This window comes from Mustela putorius, unplaced genomic scaffold, assembly GCF_011764305.1.
Source record: "Mustela putorius furo isolate JIRA1106 unplaced genomic scaffold, ASM1176430v1.1 tig00003834_pilon_pilon_pilon, whole genome shotgun sequence".
NCBI classification, from domain to species: Eukaryota; Metazoa; Chordata; class Mammalia; order Carnivora; family Mustelidae; genus Mustela; species Mustela putorius.
The window spans coordinates 70,464,625-70,488,920 of record NW_025421987.1 but is presented as its reverse complement, the minus strand read 5'-3'; the positions used below and the strand labels follow the sequence as shown (position 1 = coordinate 70,488,920).

The following is a 24,296-nucleotide window of genomic DNA, read 5'->3' as shown; positions in this document are numbered from 1 at the left end:
TTCTGCGTGTGTTTATGTGTGTGTATGAATTTTTTAGAGTTGTCTATATACAAGATAATTTCATCTACGAATAAAGATGGATTTACTTCTTCCTTTCCAATCTAGATTTTTAAAATTTCTTTTTCTTGCCTAACTATGCTGGTTAGAACCTCTAGCAAAATGTTGAATAGAAAGTGAAAGCCAACGTGCTTCTTATTCCTATCTTAAAGTAAAATATTCAGTCTTTCCATTAAGAATGACATTAGCTGTTAGGTTTTTGTATATGTCCTTTATCAGGTGAGGAGATTCTTTCCTATTCTAGTTTGTTGAATGTTTTTATCAAGAAAATGAGGTGAGTTTTGTCAAATGTTTTTGTGTCTATCGAGATGATTATGTGCCTTTTATTCTACTGATACAGTGTATTACACTGATGCATTTTCATGTTAAACCAACCTTGCATTCCTGGAATAAATCCCACTTGATCATGGTATATAAGTATATAATTTTTATCTGTTGCCAGATTTGATTTACTAGCATTTTGTTGAGGATTTTGGAGTATATATTCATATTTTCTGTTTTGGTAGTTTGTGTTTAAGTATCAATTTGCTCATTTCATCTAGGTTATATAATTTATACAACATAATTGTTCAGTGTTCCCTAATAATCTTTTATTTCTTTGAGACTGGTAGTGATGTCTCTTCTTTAGTATATTTACTTTTAAATATCATTTTCTTCTAAATTCTAATAAAGTAACTTAACTTCTTTTTCTATTGACTGGCATGGCTTCATACAATATTCAATATGCTGTTCACTATTAATTGTATTTTAAAGTTTGGGCTCTACTTTTCCATACATTGAGGTTCTTTCACTTTTACATTGATCTCATTGTACCTATCCAATATTTTGTGCAACACTTGAAAATGTTTTACAATTAGATGACACCCTTCCCAGTTTCCTGAACATTTATTTTAGCAGTAGGGAGTACTTAAATTTAGTTTTTAGTTTTCATTTGAATTTGAAGTTACAGTTCAGTTAAAATAATAGATCATAACAAAATAAAATCTAACATTTAATAAAATAATACTTATGAACAGGCCAGGTATTCTGCAGTACACTTTGTGTGAAACCTCATTATATCACCATAAATAGTCTTTGAGTCAATTACAGATTACAAAACCAAATTTGAACCCAGTTTTGTTTGACAGCAGAGCCCACATTTTTTTTTTAAGATTTATTTATTTATTTGACAGACAGAGATCACAAGTTGGCAGAGAGGCAGGCAGAGAGAGAGGGGGAAGCAGGCTCCCTAATGAGCAGAGAGCTAGATGCGGGGCTTGATCCCAGGAATCACAACCTGCGCCGAAGGCAGAGGATTTAACCCACGGAGCCACCCAGATGCCCCGCAGAGCCCACATTCTTAACTAGTGGTTGACAAACTTTTTTAAAAGGGCTAGATAGGAAATAGTTTCGGCTCTGGGCCATATGGTCTTTGTCACAATGACTCAACTCTGCTGTTGTATCAAGAAAGCAACCTCCATAATATGTAAACGATGGGCATAGCTGTATTTCAATAAAATTTGATTTACCAAAAAAGTAGTGTGCCTGCAGCCCATAATGTGCCACCCTGTGCTCTTAACCCACATACCACACTGCCCTACTTCTTCTTCAAAGCCATCCAGATTGCCATATTAGATCAATTTCTTCCGCTTGTGGACGTCTACCATAATAGCTATTGTAATACCAGTCCTAAGTCACATATCCTTGTTTTTAAAATGTCTTCTTTTGTTAACTGTATTGACAAAAGACTATGCCAAGGAGTAAGTGACTTTATTCATTTTGTTTTATCTCTATAAGGCACCCAACCCCATATTACAGATTGTAAAAGTAGTATAGAAATGTATGTATCACCATATCTGTAGAATTTTGATAAAGCCACTCACCTGAAATCACATGATAGAAATGTAAAAATTGAAAAACAAGATGTTGATATGGAAAAGTAGACAACTGTAATACAACCGAGTTTCTACAGTAAAATCTTTGATCATGAGGCTTTTTTAATGTAGAATAACTATGTATTTGTTTCCATTTTCTTTAGTTACCACTTTTTCCTCAGACTTCCCAACCCTAAGGAATCATAGTTTATCAAAACCGTAAGTCGAAGATATGTCCTTGTAAAAATTAGTCAAAATTTAGGTAGTAATTACTGTATGGATGTTGATAATAATTTACACTTTTTAAGGAATGAGTAATAACAATAAATTCCAGGATTAAAATTTTTTAGGGTGAGCTCTTCTCTATGAAACAATGGCTTATTTTGCTTTTTCAGGCAGCTAAACACATCTTCTTTAAAAAGAACCTAATATTCAATTGTTCTTTCATTTGTTCTCAAATGCAGGCTACATGGAGATTCTTTGATACCTTGAGGATTATGGTAGTTTAAAGTAGACAGAATCATCGTTTCAGGTGTTGTTATGCCTGTAATAAAAAGCTTTGGACTAGTATTAAATGTGGTATGGGCCAGATGACCTTTAACCAGAGATACCAGCAGTCTCTGAAGAATGCCTTTGCCCAGAGACTTGAAGTTTGGTAGTCATAGATGTAAAAACTTGAGTGTAAGAAGGTTAGCATTTTCTAATCTGGGGGAAAAAATAAACATGAGGCAGAGTCAGTTAGAATGACAAGAAATATAATTTAAAGTTAACATGGTTTTAATTTTCATACAACAGCGGAAACTATTAACTGGTTACCCCCTAATCATTCTCAAACCACTGTTCTCCTGCTTTATCCACCATAAAGGCCAAAAGTTCGTGATACCTCAGCCTCTCTTAAATAAGCTAAGGCCATCCGCATGCTAGGGGCCAGCCAGCAGGTCCACAGTAGTCATTTGCAAGAGGAAGGTGTTGGGAAAGCTATTATTTCCTGATTAAAGGAAACACTCAAAAGACATACAGCAATTCCTATTCTTGCTGCCCTGAACTAGAATATGATATCTGGATCAGCAGGAATATCCTATCCATCTTGCAGCAAGCACAAGAAAGAGTATGAGGACATAAGCCTTACAACACTGAGACTCCAAACAAAAAGTAAACAACTATTTCTTGTTCTAGAATGATAAATCCTTATTGTTTTATGTTCTTCTACATAAAACTTAAAACTGAGGGGCGCCTGGGTGGCTCAGTGGATTAGGCCGCTGCCTTCAGCTCAGGTCATGATCTCAGAGTCCTGGGATCGAGTCCCGCATCGGGCTCTCTGCTCAGCGGAGAGCCCGCTTCCCTCTCTCTCTCTCTCTGCCTGCCTCTCCATCTACTTGTGATTTCTCTCTGTCAAATAAATAAATAAAATCTTAAAAAAAAAAAAAAAACTTAAAACTGAAAGCATTTCTAAGTGACATACACTATAAAACTGTTTTTTAAAATTGTCAACTCCTTTTGGGCCATGAGTAAAAATTTGCCTTTACAGATAATCTTGATAGTAAGATTTATTCTCCTTCAAAATGTTTAACTTTATATTAGTAATTATTAGCTAAATCTCCTGTTATAATAAAAAAAATGAATAGTTATTATTAGGCCTTTATGATTCTAGGTTATTAGCATTTTATTTTTAATATAATTTCTAAAAGTCCCCTGACTTAGTAAAACCAAAATTATACCATTGTTATGTGCCTGTAAGGATACGGATATTATAAAATTTTATCCAGTATTATATGTCAAATGATTTAGGATATAAGATATAATTTAACCTGCTTTGAACACAGAACAAGAATTTAATATCTATAAGCAATTTAGGATACTTTGTGCAGGTTTCTTAACTGGAAGACTGACTATACCTAAGAAAAAAATTAATTGCTTCAATGATTTTTAGATTGCTTTATGAAGTAAACAAAAATTAAATAGCAAAATTATATATCACAATACAGTATTTTAGCACACTAGTAAAAGGTGGAAAAAATGAAGTTTATTAACTCAAGTGACATAGGGTTAAAGACCTCAAATAAAACTAGTTAGTTTTTCAAAATTTAGGTCATCAGGAAAATGATGGAAGCAAGCTGATGTGGGCAACATATCAAAAATATTCCACTGAGCTGTTTTGGGCCCATTCAAAAGAAGCCAGGATGCTAGGGAAATGGGCTTCGAGTTGTTAGGTACTCATTCAATTGCTAGATTATGCAATAGATAACACTTTGTGACACTTGAGTTACTGTTATTGAAAACTCTGGTATGAGATATAACTGAGAAAAACAGTATACTTGGGAAAATGAGATTATCAAAATAAATTCTATCTGCCTTCTTTCGCACACTAAATTAGGAGCTATGAGGAGCTCAGAAGTCTCCTTTTCTAGGCAGAACCAGGAGGAGGTCCTGAAACGGGCTGGAGCTGGAGGTACCATTCTGCTGTTATGATGTACAGAAGGCTAGCACTGTGTACTGTTAATGCCAAATCTCAGAATTCATCCCCTGCCCATGCTCACTCAAAGATGACAAATACCTCTATAATTTGGGATTAAGAAGCCTGAATCAGGCCTTCCAATGTAACCATTTCATTAAATGCTGAACATCTAAGACCAGTTAAATTTTAGTTAAGATAAAGCCTCATATTACATTTATCTGTTTTTCCCTAAATCTCTATTTCTGTGTCAAGGAAAAAAACAGTCGTAGAAAGCGTGCCTATGAATGTGCAGGGAATGTTACTTAAAAGTACGTCTTTAAGTCAGCAAAATTTTAGAGGCAAAGAGGACCAAATTCCAAAAGGCATACAATTAATAAATTTATATTTAAGGTACATTCATACGCAAGGTTGCAATTAATAGTGATGTTTGCTCTATTTGTTCACAAAGTCAAGAGTAGACACCAATATTTATATTTAGCTCACTATAAGCAAGTATTGTGGGCAGAGGGCTGTACAGGGTGTTAAAACAGATGTCTATGAAAAATTCACTCTTCTAGTTGTACTTGTTTGTGAAAAATGTAATATGATGTTTCATTACAGACTGTCAAATATTTAAAATTTGTTACCAAGTATAGACTTTATATAAGACTCTTAAATAGAAAGGTACACGAAACTCAGTTCTGAAGTCACTAAGCATCTGGTGAGGAAGACAGTTATGAATTCAGCTAACTCTAATACAAGACACAATGCTAAGCATGAAGAGTAATGCCAAAGAATATGAAGAAGGAAGGTTAATCAGTCACCAATTCTAAGCCACTCTGTATCTATTTGTATGCTGGAAAGACGTTAAAAAGCAAAGAAAAGGCAGTTAAATATCTGCTATTATTATTTACTACTAAAAAACTATCTATAATTAACTCAAATTCTCCAGGTCTTATAATAACGAAAGGAAAATAACATTTGAATTCTTCATGCTAACACTAATCAGATTAATTTGATTCTGGAAGGTTGAACGCAGAAGACAATAAATGCCCAAGCTTAAACACATTTCTACTTCCTTTCTTCTTGGCTTTTTTTTTTTTTTTCTTTTAAGAAATGATCAGAAAAATAGAAGAACAAATTTAGCTTTTATGGAATGAAATATATGTTTCATGAGTAAGCTTCAACAAAGGTATCTTATTTAGGTAAAATGATGTTGAGCCATAGGCTTCCCTGGCTAGAAAACGCAGACCTTGTTTGACACCAGTGGGAGAGCCCTTTCCCCTCATCCATATTCCCTATCTCTGGAATGAATTTAGAAATGTTGGCACAGAAAACTGTAGATCAGTCTTCGAACCCCCACCATCTAAATGAAATTGGGCCCAATGGACACTTTTGCAAAGGCCAATCAGCACGAAGACATTCTCAGAAAGCCTAATGCATAGTAATTATTCTAAGGTCAACTTAACTCTTGTCTGTCAAAATGCAAAATGTCTCAATGTGTATATTAAAAAAGTCTTAGTCAGTAGTTCTAATTCAGTAAGCGGTCCTAGGGCCACTTCATGCTGAGCGTGACAAAGGATGCTCAGCACAAGCAGGAGATAGGAAAGAAGTATGTCGTCTCCAGGATCCAATAATTTAGTTACTTAAAATACACTTACCCAACTTTAAGGACTGAATTTTGGAAACATTAGAAGACTGAAAACAAAACAAAAACAAATCCTTACCTTTGTATAATAATTAACCCTCATCCCCCAAAGCACTATTTAACCTTCGAAGTTTGCTGCAGAAAGGGGTGGGAAGTATTCTTGCTCATCTTTAGGGTCTGGTTCAGGATCTCTGTTATGAAGGGGAGAAATATCTTTTACATTTTCACTTCTTTTTTTTTTTTTTTTAAAGATTTTATTTATTTATTTGACACAGAGAGAGCACAAGTAGACAAAGAGGCAGGCAGAGAGAGAGGAGGAAGCAGGCTCCCTGCTGAGCAGAGAGCCTGACGCGGGACTCGATCCCAGGACCCTGAGATCATGACCGGAGCCGAAGGCAGTGGCTTAACCCACTGAGCCACCCAGGCACCCCGTCCAAATAATTCATCCACTCAGAAATGAATGTATACACAGAAGATCTTTTTTGCTTTATTTTAATAACCCATGATTACTCAAAATCTAATGGATTAATGTCAGTCTGACTCCAGTTTAAAATGACAACACAGGGGCACTGGGTGGCTCAATGGGTTAAAGCCTCTGCCTTTGGCTCAGGTCATGATCCCAGGGTCCCGGGATCCAACCCCGCATGGGGCTCTCCGCTCAGGGGGAAGCCTGCTTCTCTCCCTCTCTGCCTGCCTCTCTGCCTACTTGTGATCTCTGTCTGTTAAATAAATTAAAAAAAAAGTCTTTAAAAAAAATAATAAAATGACAACACAGGAAAGTACTATCTCCAACTATAGGTATTAGGCTTCTAGAAATGATTGGGGGAAAAAGGCCATGGAACCACTTATAGGCATTTAACAAAACAGATCAAATCTTGTTACTCTTTTGCTAAGGACAGTTTCTCAAACTGTTTATCAAATAGTATTTTTCATATCTATCCCCTTCTATAAATCGCCCTCCCAACACACTAAAAACGTGTGATCTTGAATCTTTAAGTCTCACTCTTTTGTGCTGCATGCATCAGTGAATCCTCCTGTTAGAACGAGAAATCCACGCTACTCAATTATTTTCAGTCAATAAGCTTAGAGTCAGAAATTTGAATTTAAAAAAGTTCAAAACATATTATAATTTGAAATTAACCAAGTCTTTTGGCTAAAGAACAGTGATCCCCAGACCACTGTCCAGAGAGACATTCTTCACTCCGTTGGTTTTTCTTTCTCATCATATCATATGCTCACTAATAGCCATACACAAACACTAAAAATCAAGGGCAGAATAAATAATATGCTTTTAACCTAAGAAGAGCTTTACATAAAATTATAAACTGTCACAGATAAAATCATCTCAACACCAATAACATATAGTCAAGAAGTCTTCAGATTATCTGAGATTTAAAATGAACACCAATTTAAAATCTTTTGAGACAAGTTCAAAGTCACAAATACCGAAGTACTATATATTGCTAATGATTTTCTCCCTTATAAAAACATGCTCTTACTCCCAAATGATACAGGAAATCAATCTCTTTCACGGACAAATTAAAGAGGATCCAAATCTTGGAAGCAGGCAAAACATCCAATACTTTAATACCAAAAACTCATTCACTCCTAATGAGATTCTATCCTTTATGATACCTCACAGCAGAAGACCCAGAAACAGTTGGGATTCCAAGTACATCTGAATTTCAGCTGTTTTGGTATTTTTTTTCTATCCGATTTACTTGATTACTAACTGATTCTCAACCAAACTCTTTCAAAAGATCTTTTATTAAAGGCTCTGAAAGAACTTCATTGCCAATATCATTACTAATTATTATTATTACATGGGGTAAATAAATTAATGACAGCAAGTGTTCTATTTCACAAAATCAATCAGAGACATAGACTAAGAAATATTCTAAGACTCTGACTCAGAACAATCCACTTAATCATAAATAAGGATAAACACAATCTTTTCCATTTTACTCTATACCCATTTTTTTTCTCCTAAAATCATGTACATAGGGTCTGATCAGCTACGTGGATTAATAGACTCTCCCGAGATAGAGTAAAGATAAACTTAGATCCTTACCATGGCTAAGTTTAGTGGCTACTGTTGCTTTTTCTTTATACCAAGCTCTCTGCTGCTTCTAATATCTGATCTGCTTGGGGACAATCTAAAGGCAGCTGTTTTTCTAAGATCTGTCCATCTGTGTATTTCTCTGGTGCCTACAAATGTGGCAGGGGGTGCTGGAGGGGAGGAGTAAGTACACTGATAAGTCTTTTAGGCTTATCAGTAGTAGCACTCAGTAGGACAGAACTTTAATCTATGAAAAGAATTCCTTCTGGCCATTTCTTTTCAAAAAGGAATTTTGCATGTGTTACAAAAACAAAATCCAAAAATCCTAAGTAAATGAGAAAAGCCTGAAAACAAGAAAATAGAAGGTAATTACCCCGTTGTATTGATCCTAGTTTAAAAAAAGAAAATCCAGATTATTTTTGCCCAGATCCTGAAATACACAATTGTCACAATGAAAGCATTTCAGAGCAAAATGTGCTGCAATATGCTACTATGATTAAAAGCCATGTAATCTGAAAGACCTCTGTAACAAAAAGAAAATGACTAGGAAAATAGCTATTTACTTACTTTTCTAAAAAGAAAGGCTGCTATTTTGTGATAGTTACACAAAGGGAGGTGTGACTTTCACCTTTACCTTAAAGCATATTTTCATCCACAGGTATTTAATAACATTCAAAGAAACTGCACAAGGCTTAACACCAAGAATAAACTATGATTTTATGACACTATTACATGTGTTTTAAGCCTAACACATCACAGCACATACCGAGGGTAATCGTCTGGCACACACTCCCTAAACAGAAAAGATCCTCACAGTTTTTCTTGTACTTTAGTTTTTTTTTAATGTACAATTATTATCAGACCCAAATGAGAGAATAAGGGGCAGCAATGAAGTACACCATATGTTCCCACTGGAGGCTGAGTCCTGGTCTTTGTTCCAATATTCTAGAGCCTCTAGAAGGAATGCTAAGTATCCATCCATTAAAACGTTTTTACATTATTGCTGGCAAAGTTATACTTCTGATAGGTCTAGTTATTTTGATTATTCCTGCCTGCATTTGCTTCCTTAGTACCAATCTCTTTCAATTTTAGGAACCTGCAGTAAACCACCCTGGAAAACAGGTCGGTAGCAGGACAATCTGATAAAACAACGTACAGGGTAGACACTGAAGAAAAATGCAAAGTTATTTTCCTAGTAAAAGAGTTCTGAAGTAATTCTCTATCAATGACAAAATTTGGGGGTTTTTACCAGCTACGCACCTATCCAGATATCATCCTCCTTATCCTCAATTAGCAGGGTTTCCCTCAACCTTAAGACCTCCCAGAACAGTTTTAATGGTATAACTCACACCAAAAACACCAACCACGCCCTTAATACTCAGAACCAAGCCACCTTTTGCTTTTTCTCCCCACTAAAAAGTCCAAAATGTACATCTTTCATCTAAAAGGATTCGCATCAGTTCCCTAACCCGAGTCAGGGACTCTTAGCTGTGCCTTGATAGAATTCCTATTGGAAGACGCTTTCTCCTGGGCAGTGTGAGGACGCCCAGAAGAGGCACCCACGCTTACCTCCCACACACCTGCAACCCCTGGCGGGATGCTGGAGCTGATGCTCGGAGGACGCGCTCCGCTCGGCTCGTGCTCCAGCTCTCGTCTCTCCCGGGAAACTAGAGTCCAGACTGCGCCTCCGGCGGCTACGGGGACCCAAGCTCCGCCTCCCCCTCCTCTAGTTGGAGAATTCGGCAGCTGTTGCTCCTCCCCCTGCTGTTCCTGCTGCGGCCCCGGCTGGTGGCGGCGGGAAGCTGCTGCCCTAGTACCTTCCCGTTCCCTCCACTTCTGCAGTTGCTCCTGCCGCTTCCCTTCCCCTGGGAACTCCTCTCGTCTCAGTCAGTGGCCTCCCACCTGCAGCTGCCTCCTACCCCGCCCGCGCGCCGCCTCCAGAAACCCAGGCTCACACTATCCCTTCCTGACGACCCTCAGGTCTGGCCGCCTGGTGTGCCTGGGGCTTGTCCACTTTCAGGGAAGCTGCTCCTCCGGCCAGGACGCATCCCCACACCGCTCCCTCTCTCTACGCCAGCGACTCCCCCGGCGCTTCCGCCCTCTGGTGCAGCGGCCACAGCTCTGCCGCCCCACGTTACCCGCCTCAAGCTCTCCCCCCAACCCCCTTACTTCCTCTGCTCTGCTAGCCCGCCCCCACAATGGGTGAGTCGCCTGCAGGGCCGACCCGGCACCCTGATTGGTGCAGGTGAGAGCTGACCCCTCCCTTCCTCCTCCTTTTGAACACCCTCTCTCTCGGTCTCACCTCCTCCCGCAAAGGCAGGGAACTCTCTTGTTATTGGCTAGAAGTGTCCCCACCCATCGCCTTAGGCTCTACCGCATCGCCTGCCGGGAATTGTAGTCTTGCTTTTGTAGACATTGCCGACGAAGCTGGCGAGTGGGACTACGAGTCCCCATAGGCCCCTGCGCGACTCCGGCTGGGCAGGATTCCGGACAACGCCTGGTTCCTCTCGGGTCCTTCCGGCGTCGCCGGAGTGAATTGATCCGGGAGTTGAAGAGGGCTCCAAAGGTGGGAAGTGAAGTCAGTGCCCCAGTTGCCGGTAAGGTGTGGCTCTTCTATCTCAGTCTCTGTAGCCCCCAGCGGAACAGAGGAGGTCTGGGGTCACACAGGGGCCGTGGCCGAGGCACTCGGGCTTGGCTCCGGCAGGCGGAGCGGACGGGGCTGGGAACGGGGCCCTATGGGCGTAAGCGAGGTTACCCTACGCGAGTGGCGTAAAGCGGGTTTGTAAATGCTGCCTACCCTGCTCGGGCCTGAACGCCTCCAGGAAGTCTCCTCTAGGTGGGGGCGGGAGGGGAAGGGCGAGGTTGGCCTCTGGTGCCCCTGGAGCAGGGAGAGGGCGGATGTGTCTGGGGTGGGGTCCTCTGAAGGTGTGGCTTGGGGCGGGGAGATGTGGCTGCTCTTTTCCCCCTGCTTTAGAAGTAGGATAGGGGAGAAGTGGAGAAGGAAAGGGGCGCTTGGGAGTCTGCTCTTAGGGTGACTCAGGTTATGCCCTTTGAAAGAAGAGGAGAACTGTAAAAGAAGAGTCATATGTTGACAGAGAGCTACGGATTCAGTTCCAGTTTCATGATGTGGCCCTTCTAAGGAGGTAATTTTGCCTCTAAGCAGAAAACCTTCACCCTCTTAGGTGTAATTCCAAAGGTATCTTCACACCCGTTCTGTTTTCAAAGACAGTTTTCAGATGCTGCTGAGAAACTGAGGGGATCAGTGAAGTGCCCAAGGTCACACACGTAGGGACTGATCCGAATCTAACCCAGTTGTAATCCAGTTTCTGAATCAGGGCTGCCGCACCAGAAAGAGAGAGTAGGGAGGTTGGTGGTTTTTTGAAGTGAGTGGGGGAAGTTGCAAAGTAAGGCATTTTATGTATTTCTGAGAAGACCTTGTGAGGTGAAGAGTTTTTTAAGTTGGAGAAATTCCTCAGTAAAACAAGGACACACTCTGACTTTTTGGAAAAATAAGAATGAGTGTTCAGCCTACTTACTACGGGTATCCTAAGTGAGGACTGTACCACCATTTCAAACGCTAGATAATGAGTTAGGAGAAGGTAAAAAAATACATCCCATCTTTACCTTTTTAGAAGTTACTCCTTTTCCTACCTACCTTAGGACTGACGGTTTTTACTCTGATTTTGTAAAACTGACGCCAGTAGTGTAGGAATTCTTTCACAAAACTTACTTTATACGTTTTTCAATTAATAGTAGCATCAAGAGAGTTTAATGTGCTCCTTACTAGAAAAGCAGTTACGTTGCATTTCTTGGAATTAACATCACATTTTTGTTGATTTCTCTTTACTTTTCCCCTCATTTTCTTGACTCCAGTGTATGTGTATGTCTGTATAAAATCATCAGGTGCTTATCTATTTTATTTTTCTTAGCATTATAAATGACTTTTAATCATCTATTTATACTGAAGGATGGGAAAATTGGACATTTATATTTTATATTGAGCACAAAGCAGTATCCTTGTACTGGTCTTATCCTTTATAATTGTTTGGCCATTTATAGCTCATGAATATTACTAAATCTTTAATAGAATTTTAGGTGTGTGTTTTTGACATCAAAATTTCTTTTGTGATGTTTATGTGCAGTGATTCAGTATCTACTGATAGCTAGCAGTTAATCCTGGCTTACTGTTGTATAAGTTGACCATTGAAATATTCTGCTTTTTGAATGTATTCTGCGATTATTAACAGTGTCTAACTTTTGAATACAAAAATGCTTTCTAGAATCATATATTGTGTATTGTTCCTGTATGATTGAAGTTAAGATGATCTGGAAATTAATATAATCTTTTTTTTTAAAGTTTTTATTTATTTGTCAGAGAGAGAGCGCACAAGCAAGCAAAGTGGTAGGCAGAGGCAGAGAGAGAAGCAGGCTCCCTGCTGAGCAAGGAGCAGGATGTGATCCATCCCAGGACCCTGGGATCATGACCTGAGTTGAAGTCAGCTGCTTAACTAACAGGCACCCAGGCGTCCCACGGAAATTAATATAACCTTTAACATAGGATAGAGATACAATATTACAGAATGAAGTAAGGAAGTATTGGAGTAACATAGCTCCATGAGTAATGCAATACACAAGGAAGAAAGACCGCCTAAACAAAATTATTTGAGGATAACTGGCTCTATGCTATATTACAGGAGGAAATGGTAGTTTACATAGAGTGTAAGTAAACTGAATGTGAGTTAGTGATAGTAAAGCAAGAGTGTTAATGTATTTTCTAGGTGGCAGTGTAGGCATTTCCTTTTTGTTGGAGGAAGTATCAAGGGAATTATCTAACGTTTGGAATGCAGCTATGAGGTTGTGGAATGAGCTTTTGAATTAAAAGTCAGGAAATTTTGGAAACAAGTAAAATTAATGTACTTGTTCAGTGTGTGTTAGTTTTTGTCCTGGGTTCAGTTCTATCATTACTCTCGATCTCTTAGGTTAGTTATAGTTTTGATATTTCATCTGTTTGCAGTGATGGAGTAAGGTTTTTATTATATATTTATCATCTTTCAGTCTCATGCTGGTGTACTGTGGTCACTTTGGATCTCTGCGCATTGAAGAATTTAGGGTTCCCAGAGTTATGTGTATACTTGTATTTTTATAATAGTTTGCAGTTCACCAGTATCCACATTTGTTGTCACTTTTGATTTTGCAGGAGCATTGTGTCACTTTTGGACATCATCTCTTACAGGACTTAAGATGTCTCCCATATACATCTGTCGTTGAGGGTAGAAGGTCATGAGAACAGGACTCTATTATCATTGCATTCCCAGTAGGTAAAATAATTGAGTACCTGTTTACACAGAGAATGAAGAAGTTCGTATTAGTTAAGTGTAAAGTTATGAAACTACTGATTGGTGGGATTAAGGTATAAGCCAGGTCTTCTGGTTATAGATATTACTATTAATGAATAAAGACTGGGTTCCTAAAATAATTTATTTTATATGAGAAGAGGACTTAAAATGACTTAAATATTCAAATTCTCTTACCCTCATACTCTTTTTTTAATGCTGACTGTTCATCCTTTGCCTCCCTTCCAGCTCTCTGTACTTATTCCCAACCTTTCTTATTTACTGCACCTTTCAGTTACTACAAACATAAGTTCCTTCCCGACTTAGGAACCTTTGTACATATTTCATCTCCCTGTGGGATTCTTCTCCCTCCCTTTCCTAAATCTGGCAAAACATGTAGTTAATTTGCAGATTTCAGTTTTAATGTCATTCCTCAGAGGAACCTTACCTGACCTTCTTTGACCCTTCCTTCCTAAGACTAGAACTTACTATAGTAAGTTCCCAGTGTATCTTCACCTTCACTTTGTAGCATCATCACAATAGGAACTTAATTATTTCTTTACTTATTTGATAAATGTCTGACTCCCTCACTAGACTATAAGCTACCTAGGTAGGACCCTCTCATTTGTCATGTGACTGGCACACTCACACTACTTAGGCAGTATCTGGCACAAGTAAGTTTTCAGTAAATACTTGCTGAATGAGTGAGTAACTGATTGAATGAGTGCATTCATGCACAGTGCCTCCAGCACTCTGCTAGGGGCAGAAGTATAGAAATAAGTAAAACAGATTTGCTTTCCACCCTTAGATGAAAGGACTTACTACAGAAGTTTTATAATAAAAATCATAGAAAGATGTTTGTTCTTTTTGGAGGCCTCTAAAAGCAGAAGATATTGTTTTCTGTAGGGAAATGACAAAGGAGTCATTTTCTGTTACAGCAAACTTTGTGTATAACAAAGCATTTTGGAGACCTTATCTCTGTCTTGCTTTTTGCAAGCAACATTCATTATAACAAAATACAGATGTAGAGGAAACAAACTTTTAATGGATTCTGTGCTTCCCTAATGTGATCTCATTTTGTCCTGAACTAGAATTCATGCTTTTCTTTTTTCTTTGTTGTTTCATTCTGTTTTTTAACCATGGTATCTTCTTTTGAATTTTACTTTTAGTATCATCTGCTTTAGACAAGGTGACTTTGTAAAATGGAGTCATGCTTGTTTCAGAGGAGCTTATATTTTGAGCTTCTTGGAAAGTTTCATATTTCACTGGGTCCTGTTTGCTTTAAACTTAGATACTTATGAAAGTTAAATGATCATTATTTTAAAAATATGCAAACCCATTTTCAGGGATAAATTTGTGTTAGATTTTGGTAGTGAAAACAAAGTTAATAATCCTTTGTGGTACTATAATAATTGTATAGAATAAATTGAACAGCTCTGAGTTGCTATAACCTTAAATGCTTTCATGAATTTACCAATTCCCATTCCTAGGAGAGATTGTCAAAAAAATTATTGCTAGTATTTGGCTTTAAAATTTGATAATGCTCCCAGTTTTTATTAATAAATGTAAGTCTTTAATAAGTCCTAAACTTACTTTTTTTTAAAAAAGTCTGTTTTTATGTTTTTTTAAAAAAATTTATGGTATTTTTTTTAGCCAAGAAATTCATATTTACCTAGTTTAACCTTAATGTGGAGAATAAAGCTGAAGCACTGCTTTTTACATGTTTTTGGGTTATCAGGGTCATTAAAATAGGTAATGTTACTTCAAGTTTTCAGCTTATTTCATGGTAAATAAACTGTAAAGGAGATTTAGAAGTAAGTATGAATTTTTTTGTGTATATTACTTCATTTGGAATGTTATACAAAGTGGCAGTCTTAGATACTGATTTTTGGGGGGCACACACAGTGTAACTAATGAAAACAACTTTATTGTAGCATTTAGAAATAACTTATTTGCAGGAAGGTCCATTTTTGTAGGAAAATGAAAAATTAAGTTTTTAAATTTTATCTACAAAATTCATTGCATCTTTGATGTAGTGTTGTATTACAATCTTATTTTTCTTTTTCTCTCTCTTTTTTTTAAGATTTTATTTATTCATTTGACAGAGATCACAGGTAGGCAGAGAGAGAGGAAGGGAAGCAGGCTCCCCGCTGAGCAGATAGCCGGATATGGGGATATGGGGCTTGATCCCAGGACCCTGAGATCATGACCTGAGCCAAAGGCAGAGTTTAACCCACTGAGCCACCCAGGCGCCCCACAATCTTACTTTTCAAAATTACCCTTATATTTTTGGTTTGAATAAACTTTTTTTTTTTTGGTTAACTACTCAAAAAGTGAGTTTAATCTATTCAGTCTTACTCATACTTTTCAGGGCTCCAGGGAGGCTCAGCCTACAGTTCAGTTTATGGTCCCGGGGTCCTAGGATGGAGCCCCACATTGGGCCCCCTGCTCAGCAGGGAACCTGCTTCTCCCTCTTCTCCCTGCCTGTCCTCTCTCGCTATCTCTGTCTCTCAAATAAATGAATAAAATCTTAAAAAAAAAAAAGATCCTACTTTTCTGTAGTTGGTTGGAATCCGTTAATTGTTGCTATTTAAAAGAAAAGAAAAAAGATTTTATCAGCAAGCTTATGATGTATTGGGTAATGGTAATGCTGTGTATTAAATGGTAGTGACTACTGTTTACGCAGGCCAGTCCCTTGGAAATAAGGGACTTATACTTACTAGAAGTAAGTATAGATTGCTTAATAATACTTTGGTTTATTCATTTGTCAAATATTTACTGAGTATATATTATGTGTGAAATTAACCTAAATATTTAGAAAAAGCTGGGATATAATCTGGTAGCTAGCATTTATTGAGCAGTAACTCAGTGTCGGGCATCATACTAAGCCACATGATGTCATATAATCCTAGCAACAGTCCTAGGAGTAGAGGCACTATTATCCCCAATTTAAATGGGAGAAATCAAAATACAGAGAGGTTAAGCAACTTGTCCAAGGTTATACAACCAGTAATTGCTTGGAATTAGAATTTGAATCCAGACTGCCTCACTCAAGGGACTATATTTAGAATTATTGCCATAAAAATGGTGTACTGGTTGAGCTCTATTGGAGGGCAGTTAGATTTAAAGTTGCAGTTACAAAGAACTTTTATACTAGATGCTGAGGCCAGTATGTCAGGCAAAAATTTCTTACATTCAAATATACTTGAAAACATCTTTTAGGGATTTAGCACGTTGGAGACTAACATAACTTCCAGCCAGTTTTCTTTAGCACTGAGGTAGAATTCCTTTTCCTTTGACTAGTAGGTGAAGCATTGACTTGTTATTCAGAGCCATGTTGGAAAAGTAATATGTATAACACAGGAATAATAATGTGGTGACCTGTTCATAGCGAGAGGGTACTGTGTCTCCAAGTCTGACAGGAGGAATAGCATAGCCATGTCTGTCCTATCTTCCATTCTGGGACTTATGCGCTTGGAATGGAATTATGATCATCTATGGATTCCAGTAGTTCTCTTTTTTGATTTCTTTAAGAAGTGTTAAACATGTGTGTTGCACTTGTGTATGGTAAGTAACATGAGGCAGGTGTGCTTGAGGAGTTATGCAAAGTGGCAGCTTGACATGTTGTATTTCTTTACTGTTCCTCTTCCCTGCAACACTGCATCGCCCTCAAGGGCATGGACTTTTTCTGACTTTTCATCACCACATCTCCACCTAACACCTGCTGACTTCAACTGACTTTGCAGAGTACTGCACTAGCTACTAGGAAATAGAGAAAGGAATAAAGCTTCTCTTCATTGTGATTATCCTTTAGTGGGTAGAAGGGGAAGGGGGTGGGAAGATTGTTACATGGGCAGTTAGCCTTTCTAATATTTTTTTTTCTAATTTTTTTTTCTTTTTATCTTTTAACCTCTTCTACCCCCCCTTCATTGCATATTACGTGATGCATGCATCTGCTTATTTGTTAATTTTAGGTAGCAGATAGAAAAGGGGAAAAAAATTAGTTTCTCTAGCTTACCATAGGGTCTCTGGTACTAAAACATGCCTTACTGCCTCGTTCAGCCATCCTGTCTTCAGGATGAACTGGAACTTCAGTGGGGAGTGGAGTTAAGGAATGACAAAACCCTAAGATGGTACACCCCTTCTCCCATCTCAGACTTAATATGAGGTTATTACCACAAAGCCAGTTGGGAATGGTAGAGGAGTCAGGCCTGGCCTTCAGGCTGCAACTCCTGCCTATACCAGTTCACAGTGTTGCAAGGTTTAATTAATTTAATTCCAAAAAACTTTGAATTTTGCTGTAGTCTCTTATTCAGAAATACATATGCTTTATCCATAATAAAATTGACATTCTGGCAGTGTTGTCAAAAATCTAGATTTCTCAGGTCCTATCTTAATTTTGGTGTGCCTCCTTAAAAATAATTACAGTTTTGAAAGGAAGGCTACGGGAGGAAATATATATACAAGCAGATATCCTTATTTTGTGTGTGTGTATATATGTGACTAATAGCATTTGTATTTGAGATGCAGAGCTAAAAATGAAGTTAAATGCCACTATCAAGATAAAACGTTGTCCGTATTAGCACCTAGTTTTAAACAAATGACCCAGTGAATTTGTTATCTGGAGCTCACAGTTTTATCAACATTTGAGTGCCTTGTGGCAGTGTATTGGTGCAAAGAAATTTTGTAAGGTAAGGTAAAGAAAATACACTTTGCATTTGGTAGAGGACCTTAGGCAATTAAGAGTCGTTAAGATAAATGGAATCTAAGATTGTCAGTGATACAGAGCAGGTGGGCCTAACCCATGTGGTACAGTCTCCTTAAATTGTACCTTCAAGCATAGAGAGCATAGAAACAGTATGAAGGTTTAAGTTTAGTTGTATTTCTAAGGGATTTTAGAGGAAAGCTTTAGTATCGTATTAGAGAAAGTAAAACAGGAGATCACAAATACCAGTAAAAAGGAAAATAGAAAGATGTACCTCAGACACCTAATGGCTACTCAACTGAGCATTATTTGATTGAGCCTCTAGGTTAAGAACTTAAAACAAAAGATGCACATATTCAAGGGGTTGAATTTGTTTCCTGCCCTACAACAAATGTTTTCATTTTAATTTTGTTCAGACTAGGATTTTAACAAAAATTTAGGCATTGGAATAGGAAAAAATGGAAGATTGTCGCAACTAAAGAGATGGACTATTTTCTCCTGAATTATTTGTGCAGAGGTATCTTGGAAGCCAGTTGTTGCCACTTTTATTATTCCCATTTCCTATTAAGCAATTCAGAGGTAACGAGCCCTTTGGTTTTGTTTTCAGCTATATATTATCCTATAGGTTATGCCCTTTTATGAATTATCTTGAGGTCTTTGATTGCATCTTTATTTTCAGTGTGTTACCCAGTCTGCCTCTGGGCCAGTTTTCTCTATTAAAGTTGATCTTTTGGGGCACCTGGTGGGTTAAAGTGTCTGCCTCCGGCTCAGGTTGTGATCCCAGGGTCCTGGGATCGAGCGATCTCTGTCTGTCAAATAAATAAATAAAATCTTTTTTAAAAAATTGATCTGTTCACATGAAGAGAATAAAAAGTAATTTTAACATAGGCTTGATGGTCAGATTCTTTTAAGTATTCTAAGACTATGTAGCTTGTTTTGGACGATATGTAACTTTTATCTGGTGATCCAAGTATTTTATGCCTCCATTTTGGCAAATGGAGGAGAAAATTGTTTTTAAAATACGCTATGTAAAGTGACCTTTCTGATGTTGGGATACCAGTAAGAGGTTGTCATTGTGCTGTGCCTCTGTGGACTAGTGTGAGGTAAATGAGGGGCCTAGGGTACAAAATTTAAGGAGGCACTTACTCTGTGTCATGCAGGTCAGAGCCAGGTTTTGTGCTCTGAGTGGTTTGTTTGGCCTCACCCTAGTTTCAGTCCTTTTGCTGTCAGGTTCATAGAATTCTGTCTAAAATGTCAGTGACTGGGGCATCTGGGTGGCTCAGTCCGTTAAGTGTCTACTTACAGCTCAGGTCATGATCTCAGCATCCTGGGATCCAGCCCTGTGTTGGGCTTCCTGCTCATCAGGGAGTCTACTTCTCATCCTCCTGCTCCCCCTGTTTGTGTGTGGGCACTGTCCCTCTGTCAAATAAATAAAATATTTAAAATAAATAAATAAAATGTAGCAATATGAATTAAATGCTTATTGTGTGTCAGCCACTGTATGAATAACTGCTTCGTATGAATAACCATGTAAGGTGTAAGGTAAACACTTACTCTTAATAACCATGTACTCCTTAATACTCTTAATACAATGTCAGGTGAACACTCCAATATTTTCATTAATTTCTCAGTATAGAGAGATGAATAACTAAATAACGCCCAGCTGAGCAAAAATTGAAACTCAGGTCCTTGTTTCAAATTTGAGAGCATATACTTAGTGCTCTGTACTGTCCCATCTGTGTGTAGAAAAACTTAATTCTTGTCCACTTTATAGATTTCTATACTAAGAAACAATACTCCCACATCCCCACAAGAAACTGTGCTATCCAAAATATGCAAATGCATACACTGACATGATGCAGTTAACTTTTAAGGTGAGTGAGTCAAGAGGTCTCATCAGCACCAAATTGAAAATCCACAAATTTGTACTGCTTAGTACCACCTTAAATCAGAGCCCCACTCTTGCTGGCTTCAGTCTTCAAACACTCCATGTGGAATTTGGGGGTTGGCTGTAAGCAGATTGACCCATGGATGATGTAAAGGTCAGGGCAGGTCTAGAAGTAGTTCATTTGGTGGACAATAGGCTATAGTAGCTCTGTAGCTTATTTGTTTAAAATCTCTATCGCCGTTCTGTTCAGTTTCTTAATGTGAATTTCTGTGGACATTTCTAAGTTGTAAAATTTGGAGATTGGATGAAATAATATATAATGGCTGTTTTTACTTTAAAATTTTAGGGTCTTAACATTTAAGTTTCTTAAGTGCATAGGCACAAGACAAGAGTAAGGGTAAATTTATTGGTGAGAGATTGAGACATAGAACTGAGTTATAGAAAAATCTGGGCACAGAAAGGCTTTTGCCAGCACTTACCCTTACTTTTGGGATCACTCATTCCCCTTTGTTCTTCATAATGCCTTTTTTTTTTCTTTTTTTTAATTATGTTTGTGTCCTGATTGTCCTAGAGCAGTAGTTTTACAGCTGTGGAGAGAGTTGCTAAAGAGCTATGAGAAGGAGAGACTAGAAGCTGGTAAACTAGTTACTTCATCCATTTATTGGACAGATGAACAGTTGAGTGTGTTTTATCTCTCTTTGATAAAAGATTTTATTCGAAAACAATAGTTCCACTGTTTTAAAGAGGCTTAAAATCATTTACCTTTCTTTATCTGGCTCTCAGGCATCCTTGATTTCCCTGGCTAGATGATTGTACAGGAGACCTGATTTCTAGAAAGAGATCTGAAATTTCATCTTCAGTTAAAATGTTGTTATAATAGCTAATATTGAATAATATTGTGTGCCATGCACTGTTCTGAACACTTTATCTGTAATAACTTGTTGAATCATCACATCAGCCTTAAGAGAGAGACTTACTCTCATTTCATAGATGAGAAGACTGTAGCACAGAGAAGTTAGATAACTTGCTGCAGGTCACACCATATAGTAAGTGGTAGATCTGGGATTGCATCTAGGCAACTCTGGTTCTAGAATCACTGTGCTTATTACTCACCTCTCTAATGACAGTGCTATTAATGTTAGCTAAGTATAGTAGAAACATTCCTATTCTTTCTTTTTTGTAGGTAACATTGTGGATTTTGAAGTGTTTCTTAGAATCTTACTTCTCCACAGAAAAAATCATTAAGTTTTAAGTGACTGATTTGTAATTTTATGTTTAGAACCAAGTGTGCTTATTAGTAAAGAAACTTATCAGTGACAAACATATGAGAATTAACAAAGAAAGATAAAAGAATGGAGTTAAATTTAGAGCACTTTTACATTTTGCATTTTTCCTTTATGGGTCATTGTGTTTTAATTTGCCAGTCTTACCTGTTTTCAAAGACATCTTAGCTTTCAGATGATGTTTTAGTTAGAAACTTACTTCTTAATTAACAGCTTAGCAAATGCTTGTTTGGCCAATCATGTTTACAGAGATACTGAAGACTTTTATCTTTTTTATCCTGTTTTTTAACAAACCATAGCTGGAGTCCTTTAACCATTAGTGGTATCAGATACCTGGAAATTGTGTTATAACAAAGAGGTTCCTTTAAAAATTTGATTGAGGGCACCTGGATGGCTCAGTGGATTAAAAGCCTCTGCGTTTGGCTCAGGTCGTGATCTCAGGGTCCTGGGATCAAGCCCCGTCTGGGGCTCTCTGCTCAGCAGGGAGCCTGCTTCCTCCTCTCTCTCTGCCTACCTCTTTGACTACTTGTGATCTCTCTGTCTCTGTCAAGTAAATAAATAAAATCTTTAAAAAAAATTTTTTTTTTGATTGAGAGGTTAGACCTTCCAGTGAAGTGATAATTCATAGTGGAATGTGTGCTTTCTTTGAATAGTTATTTAAAAGTGCAAAAACACAGTGCTTAGTAAATTACAGGTATTTAATTTAGAGGTTTTATGGTTTGATTTAGAAATCACCTCATCTTTTACAAGTATGCAGCTTGGTTTTTGTTCATTTTAAAAAAGAAACTAAAGCATGGAGAGGTGAAGTGCCTTGCTCAGAGGTAAGATGGTTTATAATGACAGTATGCATTGAGCCCTTACTTTCGGACCTAATACTTAGGCTTTTCTTCTGTAGCTGTGTGCATATTCTCCACGGATACCTTGAAGATATCTAGAAAAAATTTTGATATGTGTAAACAATATGGTGGCAGAGTGTCCTATGTTACACTTAACCATTAAGAAGGAATTGTTTCTAGATGTCCCTAAATGCAAAATTCTTTAAAAACTGAACTAGTTGTAGTGCATGCTCAGGGAGGTTGAGTTCCACATACCCTTATTAAAAAAGAAAGCTACATATGGAAGACCTTGATTATAGAAAATATAATTTGCAGAGGAAGGAGAGAGATGTAGGTATATCTTGAAGGTTTTAAGCTTATTATGGGCTAAGTGGGATCTACTCAGCACTATTCCTCTGCCTCCCTTTTTCCTAGCTTTCTCCTCGAAGTATTTTGTCTCTTGTAAAAGTGGCTACATTTTGAGGTGAGAGGGCCCTATAAGGTAGGTTGTGATCATCAAAGGCTCACCTTTTTCAGGGGTGCTAAATGGCCAGACTGAGCTACAAAGCCTTAGAATAAATTCAGTTTCGCTGCGAGGCTGATGGGTATGAGTCACGATCTGAGGTGCTTGAGAGAACGCGGAATGTGTCAGGTATTTGAAACCTTGAATCGACCTACTATTGGACAGGCTCTTTCTACTAGAATTCATAAATAGTTTTTGTGATCTGATAAAATTTTTTTTTTTTTTTTTTTTTTTTTTTTTAGTTTCCCATGAGATCTTTTGAACCTGTAGTAGATCACAGTAATGACATTTTATTATCACTGAAATTTTAGAATACCAGAGTCTTTAAAGTGATAGACTTTTATTCCCTCTTTGTTTCTGTTCAGAAAACAAGTCCAGTGATTAAGGGAAACTTCCACAAAATCAGAACCAAAAAGAACCCCTGTCTCAGGTACTTCGTTTTACCCAAATCTTTGAGCCTGGCCTTGGCAGGTAGATTTTCTGACTCTCTAGGCACTGTTCTTTCCCTACCAGTGTTTTCCAGCTTGTCCTGTTCATGAGAATTTACTAAAAATACAGCTTCATTGACCCTATCTTGGAGATTTTGATGGAGTCATTTTGGGAATGTTTTTAATAAGGACTGAAGTGATTGTGATGGCTTAAGTCATCCATTTGGAAACTACACTACTCCTGCACGCTTTCCCATAGAGAAAGTTTTGTTTTATGCTCAAAGCTGGATAAGTTTTTGGATCTTGCTTATGTATAAGGCAAGGCTAACCTATGTTGGAAATTCTTGCACTTTGCGAATTTTGTGAACTGTTAAATTAAATGCCAGTTTTGTCCCATGATCTAAAAGATACTGTAGCAGCCCTAATAAAAGACATTAGGAATGTATAATCTGTGATTATTATATTTTCTTTAGTTTTATTTGGTTTTCATGTATATTTCTGTTGGAATTCTGATTTTAGTTGCAGTCATCTGATGCTAATATTCTCTTAGCCTACCATACTAGGAAGAGCTTGGGATAGCAAGAAGTAGTAAAATCTGGTAACTGTGACTGGTAAATTAGACTTTGTTAATAGAATTAATTAGCTTTCTGTGTTTTATTTTGCTAGGCTTGATATTTGGAAAGTATTAGCAAGACTGATTCAGCTTATAGATTGCCCATCTCTTATCTCATTAATTTGTTCATTCAACAAACATTGTCAACTGTGTACCTTCTACACTGACTGATGTCTCTGTTGGGAAAAAGAAATACAGATGTTGGCATAAACATGAATTTTGCTTACTGCCAGAATGAATAAACTTCTGTTAGCTAAATGTTCATGAGTTGGTTGGGGGTCTAATCAAAATCCATCAGTTGTTCTTTCCCACTTCAAGGAAAGAGAATAAAGGAATTATAAGAATTTAAGGCCAGGTGAGAGGGCTAAGTTTTGGATTTGACTCTGAAGAAAAACAAGACAATTACACCTGCCTACAGATGTCTTAAGGGTAGAATTTATTTAGGAGCCTTCTTTTTCTCCCCAAGAACTGCATATTTCAGTACCATGGACTTTGCTTATCTCCTCCTTATATTTGAGTAAATAACTTTAGCTCTAGAATTATCTCCTGCCCAGATGGATTAAAATGAGGCTCTCACAGGAAATGCTGATTCTGATCTGTAAGATACAGTTGAGTATAGTTCTTTAAATGAACAGACTCCTGTTGGTTCTTTGGGCA

The 24,296-nt window shown here is 37.7% G+C and overlaps 2 protein-coding genes across 8 annotated transcripts in view; one reads left to right on the top strand and one right to left on the bottom strand.

Moving 5' to 3' along the window:
• Positions 1 to 10,209, bottom strand: part of SERPINI1 (serpin family I member 1) — a 71,705-nt gene extending 61,496 nt beyond the window's left edge. Inside the window, exons 1-2 of one of the 3 annotated variants that reach the window (XM_004756514.3) lie at positions 9,621 to 10,209; positions 6,072 to 6,183 (exon numbers count right to left, since the gene is read on the bottom strand). The gene's annotated coding sequence lies outside the window, so the exon portion shown is untranslated. The remainder of the gene's footprint in view (positions 1 to 6,071; positions 6,184 to 9,620) is intronic. The other 2 variants (XM_004756515.3, XM_004756513.3) reach the window with 2 other exon arrangements.
• A 291-nt stretch (positions 10,210 to 10,500) lies between these two features.
• Positions 10,501 to 24,296, top strand: part of PDCD10 (programmed cell death 10) — a 43,786-nt gene continuing 29,990 nt past the window's right edge. For 2 of the 5 annotated variants that reach the window (XM_045088609.1, XM_045088608.1), the window contains exon 1: positions 11,109 to 11,194. The gene's annotated coding sequence lies outside the window, so the exon portion shown is untranslated. Of the gene's footprint in view, positions 10,649 to 11,108; positions 11,195 to 24,296 lie in introns of those variants that run through there. The other 3 variants (XM_004756507.3, XM_013058292.2, XM_013058295.2) reach the window with 3 other exon arrangements.